This window comes from Mustelus asterias, chromosome 1 (genome assembly GCF_964213995.1).
Source record: "Mustelus asterias chromosome 1, sMusAst1.hap1.1, whole genome shotgun sequence".
Taxonomy (NCBI): Eukaryota; Metazoa; Chordata; class Chondrichthyes; order Carcharhiniformes; family Triakidae; genus Mustelus; species Mustelus asterias.
Window position 1 is genome coordinate 62,006,373 of NC_135801.1, and position 13,085 is coordinate 62,019,457.

Here is a 13,085-nt window from a genome sequence, read left to right on the forward strand (position 1 = left end):
ATAAAGGATGAAATTGGCAAGGCTGAGGTCAGCCCAAATGAAAGGCTTGTGCTGACAGGAGCAGTTCTTTCAGACTAAATCCATTCATTGGGGACAGCAACTTACTTCTATCAAGTTGTTGGATTCCACTAGGTAAGCTCACCTATTGCCAGTGAGACTTCCCCATAACATGGGGGCTACATATTCCGCATTTGCTTGGACCTCAGAGGAGGAAGTGCAGTATCCTACAAGCTCAGTAGCCATTGTGACAGGGACAGCAAATCCAGCAGTAGGAGTGGAAGTTACCTTCTCCACAGCCACAGGCAGCTGCACAGATTAGAGGGATACGGCTGCACCTCGATGGAGGAAATATGCTCAGCACAGGAGCCACAGACCGAGTGTCAGCTTCCTTAACCTTGATGAACAGCAGTGCCTCAGACAGTTTAGGCTCTTGAACCAGGTTGTTGCAGGCCTCCGCCGTCCCATGTGGTGGGTAAAATGGCTGCTGCCCCAAACCTTCATTTACATATCATGACATCAGAAGTCATGTGAGCATGGCAAGCCACTGGATACAAATGTATTTATCCAAACACCACCCAAGAGGCGTAGGTAGCCGGCCGTTGTCCGCGACAGTAACACTCTCAATGTGTCCAGTGCATTCCAGGGCTCAGCTGTGTTATCTACAGAATTCTACAATCCACCAGCTGCGTCAGTCAGGTGATGAATGTCATGTTTGTGAGGGCACCACAGTACTTTCAATTCAAGGTGGATGTGACCAGTCAAGCCCAGAGGGCAGGATTTCTAGAAGACCAGGGTGCGATAATCTGGACCCATGTGCTGATACTTTGTGAAACCGATGGGATTTCACTTTTACAGCCCACAACTGGTATGTGACTATCATAAAAGTATAGTGTGGGTGTGCGAAATTGCCAGGTAGCTACCACGATGCCTTTATCCTTCCACATGATCAAGTTCTGCAGCTCTTCACTCTAGCAACTTCAGTGAATACTGGGAGATGGGGGCAACCTGGTTGTTGACAACAGTTTGGAAGCTAACCACAGTGGTACAATCACAGCCATCACGTGACCATGGCCAAAATAGAACAAGTTGGGGGGGGGGGGTCATCCTTCAATATGGATTACAAGGGTCTTCTGGATGGTAGTGGTGCTCTGCGTCCTGCACAACTGGCATTTGCTACCAAATAAACCTGTTGGACTTTAACCTGGTGTTGTTCAAACGCTTCCTGCACAACATGGCACTGCAGAGAGGACTGGAACTGGTGCCAGAGCGCCAGGCATCCTTGGAGGAGAACAAAGAGCTGTAGGGCCCAGTGAAGCAAGAACATCCCAAAGTGCAGATATCTGTTGCTATAAACCAACAAAGCCCAAAGTGGCCTCATTGATGCATGATTCAGCTGGAGAAAGTGCATGCAGCATTGCACTCAGGTCATCCTGACTCTATGTGGCAGCAATTACAGTTGCATGCACCAGCATCTCTCAACAAACGAATCTACTCATTGCAAAGAGCTATCAGTCCAAGACATTGGGCAATTTTGCACCTGCGTTCACAGTGAGCACAAATGGTTATATGGGCGCAAAATCTCACGAGATTCAGAAAACAAGAATCTCGCCCATGAGACCTAGTTTTCTGATTTTCCCCACCCCTTGCCGGAATATAACAGCTCGGCGAGAACCTAATTTCTATAAATTATAATACAATTACAGGGCTTCCCTGCCATATGTTCCCCCACATTAGAAATCTCCCCTCGGCAGCATGATGTTACGTCAGTGAGGTTTATAAGTTTTTGAAAAACGTGAACCAGGCAAAGGAAATCTGCCTGGGGCGGAGTTTGCATCAGTGCTTGTGTGTGGGGGGTGGTGGGGGGGAGGGAAGATGATGGTGTGCCCCGGTGTGTTTGGTGGGTGGAGGAGTTTCACCTAATCTTTGGTTAGGGGGGGTGGTGGGAGGATCCCTGTATCTCTTTGGGGGGAGTGTTTTTTAACGCTGATCTATATAAATGGCACCCTGATTTCTGTGGAGCTAGCATTGATGGTTCTATCAGGCCCTCCAGAATTTCTAAGCATAGAATGCCAGAATATCTGAAGAGTAAACTCGGCTGAGAGCTGCACGCCGGTTTTCTCACCTCAGCCAGCACTCTGTGCACAATGTGAAGTTTATGCTGCCTCCTTGGGTCTGATGCCAGTCACCTGTATTCATCTGCCTATGGTCACTGAGCAATAAATCAGAATGACTCTGTGATATTTATCTGGTCACAAAGGCTTATGCCTTCATTGAAATAAATCTCACAGGATGCAATGTATGTGGCACTGTTAGAGGGACTAAGGGCACAGGCCTTTACCTGGGGGCACTTTGAGGAGATCCTCCATTTCCCGCATCCCTGTGTCTCTCTGCCCTCTTGAGGACCATTTGCACTTCCCTGCCAGCCAAGAATGGGAAAGCACTTGGCTGACTTTGAATGTAGTGTTCACCAACATGGTGACAGTATGACAGTGCTTTGTAAATTCCCTGCTATATTGTACAGGTCATTGTTGTATACCTGCATCTACTTGTTCACCTGCCCCACATGTGTGATGTTGGACCCATCGAGGTGAGAGTATTTGTGTTGGTAGAGGGTGCTCAGGTATCATATGATAGTGCTTCCTCATAGTGATGCCCATCCTCCGAGGATTGCATTGCCCCCTTCCTCATCTCTAGTGCACCTTTGACAATGCACCTGGGAAAATGAAAGACTTAAGTTAGTGCTGGATGGCGATGAGAAAGTGGTCCACCCTCATGGTGATGACCAGGGATTCAATATACAGTTTTGAGCAATTCAACATGATTAATAGATCAGTGCCTAATGGCATTGAGCTATATAATGCTTTCATAGAACATAGAAAACCTACAGCACAAACAGGCCCTTCGGCCCACAAGTTGCGCCGGTCATGTCCCTACCTACCTAGGCTTATATATAGGCTTACCTATAACCCTCAATCCTATTAAGTCCCATGTACTCATCCAGAAGTCTCTTAAAAGACCCTATAGAGTTTGCCTCCACCATCATTGATGGCAGCTGATTCCACTCACCCACCACCCTCTGAGTGAAAAACTTACCCCTGACATCTCCTCTGTACCTACTCCCCAGCACCTTAAACCTGTGTCCTCTCGTAGCAGCTATTTCAGCCCTGGGAAAAATCCTCCGAGAATCCACCCAATCTATACCTCTCAACATCTTGTTAAGCTCTATCAGGTCATCTCTCATCCTTCGTCTCTCCAAGGAGAAAAGACCGAGCTCCCTCAACCTATCCTCATAAGGCATGCCACCCAATCCAGGCAACATCCTTGTAAATCTTCTCTGCACCCTTTCAATAATTTCTTCATCCTTCCTGTAATGAGGCGACCAGAACTGAGCACAGTACTCCAAGTGGGGTCTGATGAGGGTCTTATAAAACTGCATAATTATCTCCCGACTTCTAAACTCAATCCCTCGATTGATGAAGGCCAGCACACCATACGCCTTCTTAACCACTTCCTCTACCTGCGAGGCCAATTTAAGAGTCCTATGGACCCGGACCCCAAGGTCCTTCTGATCCTCTACACTGCTAAGAGTCTTACCCTTAATATTATACTCCTTCATCCCATTTGACCTGCCAAAATGGACCACTACACATTTATCTGAGTTGAAGTCCATCTGCCACTTCTCCGCTCAGTCTTGCACCCTATCTATGTCACGCTGCAGCTTCTGACATCCCTCCAAACTATCCACAACAGCACCAACCTTCGTGCCGTCGGCAAACTTACCAACCCATCCCTCCACCTCCTCATCCAGGTCACTTATAAAAATGACAAACAGCAAGGGTCACAGAACAGATCCCTGGGGCACTCCACTGGTGACCGACCTCCATTCAGAAAATGACCCATCTACAACCACTCTCTGCCTTCTGCAGGCAAGCCAGTTCTGGATCCACAAGGCAACAGCCCGTTGGATCTCATGCCCTCTCACTTTCTCGAGAAGTCTTGCATGAGGGACCTTATCGAACGCCTTGCTGAAGTCCATGTAAACCACATCTACCGCTTTTCCTTCATCAACGTGTTTAGTCACATTTCAAAGAACTCCACCAGTCTCGTAAGGCACGATTTGCCTTTGACAAAGCCGTGCTGACTACTTTTGAGCATACTAAACTTCTCTAAATGTTCATAAATCCTGTCCCTCAGGATCTTCTCCATCAACTTACCAACCACTGAGGTTACACTCACCGGTCGGTAATTTCCTGGGCTATCCCTATTTCCTTTCTTGAATATAGGAACCACATCCGCAATCCTCCGGAACCTCTCCCGTCTCCATCGACGACGCAAAGATCATTGCCAGAGGCTCTGCAATCTCTTCCCTCGCCTCCCACAGTAACCTGGGGTACATCCCATCCGGTCCCGGTGACTTATCTATCTTGATGCTGTTCAAAATTTCCAACACATCCTCTTTCCCAATGTCAACAAACTCAATCTTCTCAGTCCGCTGCAATCCAACGTGAATACTGAGGTAAAGTATTCATTAAGCACCTCTGCTATTTCTTCCGGTTCTGTACAGACTTTCTCACCGTCACATTTTATAGGTCCTATTCCTTCACATCTCATCCTTTTACTCTTCACATATTTATAGAACGCCTTAGGGTTCTCCTTAATCTTACCTGCCAAGGCCTTCTCGTGACCCCTTCTGGCTCTCCTAATTTTCTCCTTAAGTCCCTTCCTACAAGACGTATAATCATCTAGATCCCCATCATCGCCTAGCTCTCTGAACCTATTGTACGCTGTGCTTTTCCTTTTGACTAGGTTCAGCACAGCTTTCGTGCACCACGGTTCCCGTAACCTACCAAAACCTCCCTGTCTCATTGGAACATTGTCATGTAGAACTCCAGACAAACATTCCTTGAAAACCTGCCACCTTACTTCGCTACTTTTCCTCAAGAATACCTCCTTCCAATTTACGCCTCTAATCTCCTGCCTGATGGCTTCATATTGCCCTTTACTCCAGATAAACACTTTCCTAGCTTGCCTGATCCTATCTCTTTCCAATGTTAGCGTAAAGGAGATAGAGTTATGATCACTACCCCCAAGATGCTCCCCCACTGAGACATCCGACACCTGTCCAGGCTCATTAGCCAGTACCAGATCGAGTACAGCCTCTTGTAGGTTTATCCACATGCTGTGTCAGGAAACCCTCCTGAACACCCCTCACAAACTCCTCCTCGTCCAAACCCCTTACCCTAGTGATATTCCAATCGATGTTTGGGAAATTAAAGTCTCCCATCACGACAACTCTGCTATTACTACATCTCTCCAGGATCTGTTTCCCTATTTGCTCCTCAACAGCCCTGTTACTATTGGACAGCCTATAGCAAACGCCCAGCAAAGTTATCGACCCCTTCCCGCTCCGAACGTCCACCCACAGCGACCCCCCCCGGTTTTCTGAAACATCTGAAACCCGATACCTGAAGTATCCAGTCCTGTCCCTGTCCCCAAGTCTCCATAATGGCCACCACATCACACTTCCAAGCACCGATCCACACTCTAAGCTCATCCACTTTATTTGCTACACTCCTGGCATTAAAATAGACACATCTCAAACCATTGGTCTGTGCTCTCCCTTTCTCTATCACCCGTCTATTCTCCCGCTTACGCTGTCTACAATCCCTCTCTATTTGTGGGCTACCCTCCTCGCTCTCAGTCACCTCATCACGATTCCCTCCCCCCAACCTTTCTAGTTTAAAGTCTCTCCAGTAGCCTTAGCCAACCTTCCTGCCAGGATATTGGTCCCCTCTGGGATTCAAGTGCCACCTGTCTTTTTTGTACAGGTCACACCTGCCCCTAAAGAGGTCTCAATGATCCAGGAACCCGAATCCCTGCCCCCTGCTCCAGTCCCTCAGCCACGCATTCATCCTCCATCTCTCTCCACTCCTGCTCTCACTTTCCCGTGGCACAGGCAGTAATCCTGAGATTACTACCTTTGCGTTCCTCCTTCTCAACTGTCTACCTAACTCCCTATATTCTCTTTTCATGACCCCTTCCCTCTTCCTACCTATGTCATTGGTACCAATATGTACCACGACCTCTGGCTCCTCTCCCCTCAGGATTTCTGGGATGCGACCAGAGACATCCCGGATCCCAGCACCAGGGAGGCAGACCACCATCCAAGACTCCCATCTGCCTCCGCAAAAACGTCTGTCCGACCCCCTTACTGTTGAGTCCCCGATTAATACTGCCTTCCTCCTCCTTTCTTTAGCCCCCGAGTTACAGGGCCGGACTCTGCTCCAGAGACACAGCCACTGCTGCTTCCCCCAGGTGGGCTGTCCCCCCCAGCAGTACTCAGACAGGAGTACTTATTGTGAAGGGGCACACCCACCGGGATGCTCTCTATCACCCGAGCTTTCCTCCTCCTGGCCGTTACCCACTTGCCTGCCTCCCGTGGCCTGGTGTGACCACCTGCTGATAGATCCTGTCTGTCACCTCCTCATTTTCCCTAACCAGACGAAGATCCTCGAGCTGCACTTCCAGTTCTCTAACACGGTCCCTTAGGAACCGCAGCTCGACACACCCATCACAGGTATGGACGTCCGGGAGGCCAGGAGCCTCCAGGACCTCCCACATCCTACATTGGGAACAAAAGGCTGGCCTCACACTCATAATTTCCCTTTTTGTTTCAATGAACGCAGAGAAACGTACTTAAGAATTATAGTTACCCCGCCTCGCCCTTTCCGCCTAAGCCCTTCGAGCCAAAGCCCTTACAGCTCTCACTCAACTCCCAGCTCACTCTGCTGCCCACTCTCAACGCTGCCCGCTGGTCAGACGTTTTCTTCCAACAAGGTTTAATCTGCTTTGTTTTTGTTGTGATGGATGATAGGTTGTGTGTTGGTATAAACACCTGTTACTCTGTTGTATCTAAAAATACCTTGTTTTGCACTATTCAGATGTTTACTTCCTACTGCATTATACTATACTGGCACAGAGCAAAAGGACAAAAGTTCATTAGGAAAAAAAAATTTTAGCCTCCAGAGCATTTGGGGCAGGTCCTTTTGGCCTCTGCGCAGGTCCCCTTGTTCCATCTCATCCCTGGGCCATTTCCCTGGAAGTGCCATGTTAGAGTGGGATGGGGGTTGGTGACAGCACTACCTGCCTGCAAGCAGCAGATAAGCTAATTAACTTACTTAAAGGTTTATTAAGGCTATATTCAGAGGCCAATTTCCAGTCAGCCCCCACACCCCTTAAAGCAGCGGGGGACGGCACCACTACCTGGAAGGGGCCTCTTGGTGGCAGACTGCAGAGGCAGAAGGGAGGGGGGGGGAGGTGCCAGCAAACCATATAGGCCAAGTGGTCCTCCCTGCTTATCTGTGTTCAGCAGCAACCACAGGCTCTTATGGAGGGGCTTTCGCTCCATTGTGTTGGCTTGACTAAGGAAGGCTTTTTTTCTTATTTTGAATTTCCAAAGTTGGAGTGAGGGTGCCTTCATTTTGGGGTTCCTCTCCTTTAGTTACCTACCATGACATTTTGCTGCTGCTCAGGCTGGAGTACCTCCAATTGGTCCTCCAGCTTCAGGAGCCTACCTACCATCCTTGATTGGACAGCAAGTCCACCCTTTGGGCTCTAATTGGCCAATTTGGGGAAAATCATAGGTGAGTGAGTGTTTTCCACACAGTATGGGCTTCTGGCTTCATTTGAAGCTGATGCTGGTGTCCGCAAGTCTGCAGGGAAAATCTTGCTCCAATTTATTAACATCGAGTGCATATTGCATTAATTCGTGACAGTTTTCAGCTTTTTGTTTCCTGTTTTCTTTCCTCCTTTCCTGAAAGTGTTTGCTCATACTGGGATTTTTCAAATGGGGCCACAGCTCGATGAAACTAAAACTTGGTGACCATTTTTCATAGCCTGTTTGATGGGGTACTATATCCAAATCCAATTTTATTGGATTATACCTGATTTTATAGGTCCTGGGAATGGTGGTGAGGAAACAAATACCAATTATGCAAGTTTCATAAGGTGTTGAGTCTGGGTGCAATGGTGTTAATAATATGGATAAATTAAATTGTATATGAATTGCATATGGTTGGCCAGGATGATCTTTTCATCACTAATATTTCTTCTTCCCAGGTGTTCAAACAGCTGATTATTGCTAATGAAAATTCACATGTTCAAATGAAGCTTAAAAGTGGGGATAGAAATTAATTGTACAAAATTAATATTTTCAACTAGCAGTAATCTGTTACTGACTGCACGCAGCAATATCCTAACCGGCAATGCTTGGATGTGTTAATAAAATGTGATTCCAGCATTCTTGACAATGTTCCAAAGAATGATGGCTAGAAGATCATAAAACAATTCGGAGCATGTTCACTTCACAGGGCTGCTGGAAAATATGTTAGATGAATTGCCATAGCTGCATCACAACATTTAAAACTGGCTGACAAGATATCATATTACTTGATGCTATCTTCAGTTTACAAGAATACTCCCCCTAATGAGACAAGAAACATACAATTATAATTAAAAATGTATAAATGGTGAGATATAAAGTAGTTAAAATATTTCATTTTAAATTTGTTAATGATGGGTGTTAAATAAGTGAGGGACTTGGATAAGCTTGTGGGTTTGGAGGCCTCAATAGTCAGGACGCAATGAATAGAAGCCTCTTTATTTTTCCCAACTGTTCTATATCCCAATGAGATGAGTTTAACCAGTTGTAATCCATTTTTCCTTGGATTTCAGACTGCAGCAGAAACTTTGTGACATTAGTAATTTTACAATCTGAGAAATCCTAGGCAGTGGTTTACCTATAGTTAATTATGTTTATCTGTTTATGTAATAGAAATCAGCAATCAATGCTTCGGTTTTATTCTTAGTAAATATAATTAAACGGCTATTGCTGCCAGAATGACTTCCATTAGAGTTACATTTTCTAAGTTTTGTGTGGCAGTTGTTTGGATGGATACATTTATCTCCGAGATTGGGGTTCAGGTACATTGCCACAGAATACAGGCTGGGGTGCGTGTGATCAACTGGCCTGGAAGCAGCCACAGTGTCCATCCCTGCTCATGAACACTGGAGCAACGTGATTCCTCACCGCTCGTCAAATAGGGGCTGGCCAGCATGGAATGCAGCCGGACATTAGTGCAGTGTTGCTGGGAACTTGGCAGGTGCTGGGTCGAATGGTGACATGGGGGAGGGTGTAAAATTAGCCCAGGCAGCTCCCTGAAGGTTGCTAGGAGTTTGGCAGGAGCCTAATGGAACTGTCAATGAGAGAGCAGAAATTTTGGCAAAAGTGATGGCCTTAGCACCTAAGGGGCACGGCAGGCAGGGTGCCAATGCTGCCCAAGATTCTCATGACGGCCTGCAAGCTGACTGCAAAGAATGCCCGGCATGAAATATTCATGTTGTGAGATGGCAAGAAGAGCCCATCCCACCAGCCTGGACAGAGGTGACCGCCCAAGTGAACAGGAACAATGTGATGCGCCACACATGTACCCAGTGCCAGAAGTGGTTCAGTGATACCTGTGCTCTGCAAGGGTGAGCACCAACTTGGCAAGGAACTGAGTGTAGATATCTTGGAGCGTGGTCGTAAGTTGCGGCATTCATTGTGTAAGATGTATAGTGCCAAATGGCCCATATCCATGTATCTGCCAAGAGTGGGAAATGTTGCCACTCAGCCTGTGTGTATAGAAATGTACACTGAAGTCTGCATTGAGCAGAAATGCTCCAAGAGAGCTGACAAAAGAAGAGAGTCCTCAGAAAAAGGCTAACAAAGCAAACTCTTCAGAAGAAACCAAAGGAAAAGATCTGAAATCTCAACAATAAGCGACAGCAAACTCTCACCTGATCTCCTAACAACTCTCATAGCCAATGCTCCTTCTCCCTTTTATCCAGCTTTTGGATGAGAAAAGTTAAAAAAAAAAACGAATTGGCCGCCCACACTGCCTGTGTGTGACACGGGAAATTGCACGGACAACGTAAAATTTGCATTAGTTGCCCTTTTTAATGCTTTAAGTGGCTGATTGGTTGTGCACCTGCCGACAACTAATGACCATAAGGACTTTGGAATGTGTGTCTGATGTCATCACATGTGATTTAATGTTCTTCAGGGTTGGACATGCGTCTGAAGATAATATGTAAACTTCTGGCCACATATTCAATCTGTAATGCATCCATGCTGTGCCAGACCTCGGAACATTTGATACTGACATTGGGCATCAAGTAGAGAAATGTTCTGTTTCCCAGCACTCACTGCCCTCACTACAGAGAGCACAAATAGATCAAGGATCCAAGTGGATGCAACTAAATATGTAATTAACTTCCAACTGGCTATAGTACAGGAGCTCTAAATGGGTCACTGCCACAAATGCTATCACGATCAGCTTGTATCTTCACAATCTTCTCTGTGAATAATGCAAAGTAATGCACAGGCTGTGATAGGGCTGCTTCCAAGAATGTAACTGTTTTTATACCAGCTAACTGGGAATTAATCCTATATAGCAGGATGATGGGGGCAGGTTTAATGGCTCTTGGAACCCACACAGAGTGTGGGCCATTTACACCCTCTCAACATGGATATCGTTCAGAATGTCAACCCAGAATGCAGAGCCAGACCTCCGGTCTCCACTCAGGCACTGTCTGGAGCAGAGTTCTGTTAAGTGGCTCCCAGCCAGATGATGAATTATGAAACTAGACACAGATACTTTTCTTGCTCTTAAGTTCATTCACAGAATACAGCATTACAGATCTCTGTTTCCTACCAACCAATGAACCCAGTGTCCCAGCTGTCCCTTTTTATATTCTTGAGTACCAATTGACGAATGAACAAATTTACTGATGATCAATCACTTAAAGTGTATATGTTTCTTGATAGAATAATTAAAACATCAAAGAAAATTAAAATGCCATTACTGGGATTGATGATGCAACCCAGCCTGTGCTTCACCCGAAGGTTGTGGAAGGCCCTGATCTGGTGGACACCACCTGCTCCCTCTCCACGGATAAATCAGCACAAACATCACCGCAGAAGAGCGGTTGGCAGTCATAAGAGACCCCCTCAAACGGTTCCTTTTAATACTTTGAATTATCAAATAGACAAATAATCAAATGGTCAACCCCTTAAAGAGGCACTGTAACAAAAACAGAACTTGAACTTGAAAGGAAACTCATCAAAATTAAATCAAAATGTTGTTTTGTGGGCTGACGTTGTACTCCAGCTCCCCTGGTACACACCAGCCATGGAAGACTAGCCCTTTATACTCTTGAGTGAATACTGATAAATCAAATAAAGCAACTTAACAATTGACAACCCTTTTGAGATGCATTGTTACTAAAAGCAAAACGTAAATGGAAATTTATCAAAATTAAAATAATACATCAAGGGGAGGATAATGGTTTTTCAGCCCCTCCAATGCTCAGAGACCACCGAAGACCAATCCATTTTCATATTCCTTTTCAAAATAAAACAAATTATTCATAAAATAAACTGATTGAAGGGGGTGCCTGCCCCGGTGGGGCACTGTAACTAAAACAAAAACATCAAAGGAAACTTAACTAATCAAACCAAAATGTCATTACCAGGGATGATGATGCACTTCAGTCCCCAGCTGTGCCCATTGGTCGAGAACAGGATCTTTTCTATATTCTTCTTGAACACAACAAGAATCAATGAATTAAACAAAAAATAGAGTGGTAACAGCCCCTGGTGGGGCACTGTAACTAAAATAAAAGATCAAAAGCAAACTTAACTAGTCATTACTGGGGGTGATGGTGCACCCCAGCCCCCAATGGCAACGGTTCCAGAAAGGGATTCTTTTTATCCTTTTAATGAACATAAATTAAGCTAATGAGAAGGGGATCCCCGATTTATGTTCTCTTTTAATATAAATCAAAAAATTAAACGAATAAGAGGGTGACAGTCCTTGATGGGGACCTGTAACAAAAATCAAAATGTCAAAAGAAAACTGAATTAATCAAACTCAAATATAATTTCCGCAGGTATCCCTTATTCATACTCTTTTGATTAGAATAAAAACGTCAATAAATTAAATGACAGGAGGTGACGGCCACTGGTGGGGGCACTGTAACTAAAACATAACATCAAAAGGAAAGATAATAAATTAAAGCAAAATTTCCTTCCCCAGGGTGATGATGCTCAAAGACAATTAATCAATACTTTCCACTTGTTTATCTTTAACCTGAAAAATATAATTCGCATATCGGTAACCGGTTCAAACTCTACATCTTCTGACTCGAGGGCAGGAATGCTAATGTGAAACTAATATCATCATCAAATGCTGGAATGAAGGCTTTGAAATTAATTTTTGATTGTTTTTTTGCTATTGTTTGAAATATTTTCGTCCTAGAATACAAAATTTACTAATTCTGCCATTCTCTAATACAATGGATTGCTTTAGAATAACTTCCAATTTTGGCTTCCACTTCAATTTGGAAGTGCTTTTACCAGTATGTAAAGCAGCAATAATGATAGATTATGTACTGTGACTAAGGCAACATAACTGCTCTCTCATGGGTATCTAACAGAAATCTAGCGTGAAACATTATCCATGGAGTTTTCAATGAAATATGTCTGAGCTAGTATGCCATTTGTTGTGCTTTTTTTAAAAAATTGACAGCTTCCACTTTTTTTAACATTACTAATGAAAACATTTTTTCCTTTATTTATTTCCTGAATCATCAGACATGCTAGAGCACAGCTTTGTGGGTGCTGGCTATCATTACGTATTTTGTCCAAATGGTCATTCCTTCTGTGCAGGCCCAGATGACAAAAATCTGAGCAGGCTGTTTGACCCTGAGAGAATGTAGGAGAGCATAACAGATGAGTATAATACTGATTTCACTTGAAGTGCTCATGCACACGTACACATAGAATCTCTAGCTTTCTAACAGATCACTGGTTAGCAATCAAAAGAGAGAATGTTAGCTGACTTTTCTCCTACAGGGGTCTTGAAGTGAATTGTAGAACACAGTAACCAACCATTTCCTAATTTATCTGAGACGTGAGACTGTGGTTGCACAGCTTATTCCCACATTGGGCAATATTGTTATTTATAATCCAACAATCATGCTAA

The 13,085-nt window shown here is 44.9% G+C and overlaps 2 protein-coding genes across 2 annotated transcripts in view; one reads left to right on the plus strand and one right to left on the minus strand.

Annotated features, from left to right (window-relative positions):
• lyar (Ly1 antibody reactive homolog (mouse)) overlaps nt 1-9,848 on the minus strand; it is a 355,306-nt gene extending 345,458 nt beyond the window's left edge. The window contains exon 1 of the mRNA XM_078213214.1: nt 9,838-9,848. The gene's annotated coding sequence lies outside the window, so the exon portion shown is untranslated. The remainder of the gene's footprint in view (nt 1-9,837) is intronic.
• Nucleotides 1-13,085, plus strand: part of ablim2 (actin binding LIM protein family, member 2) — a 357,715-nt gene that overhangs the window by 95,293 nt on the left and 249,337 nt on the right. The gene's annotated exons all lie outside the window — the stretch shown is intronic.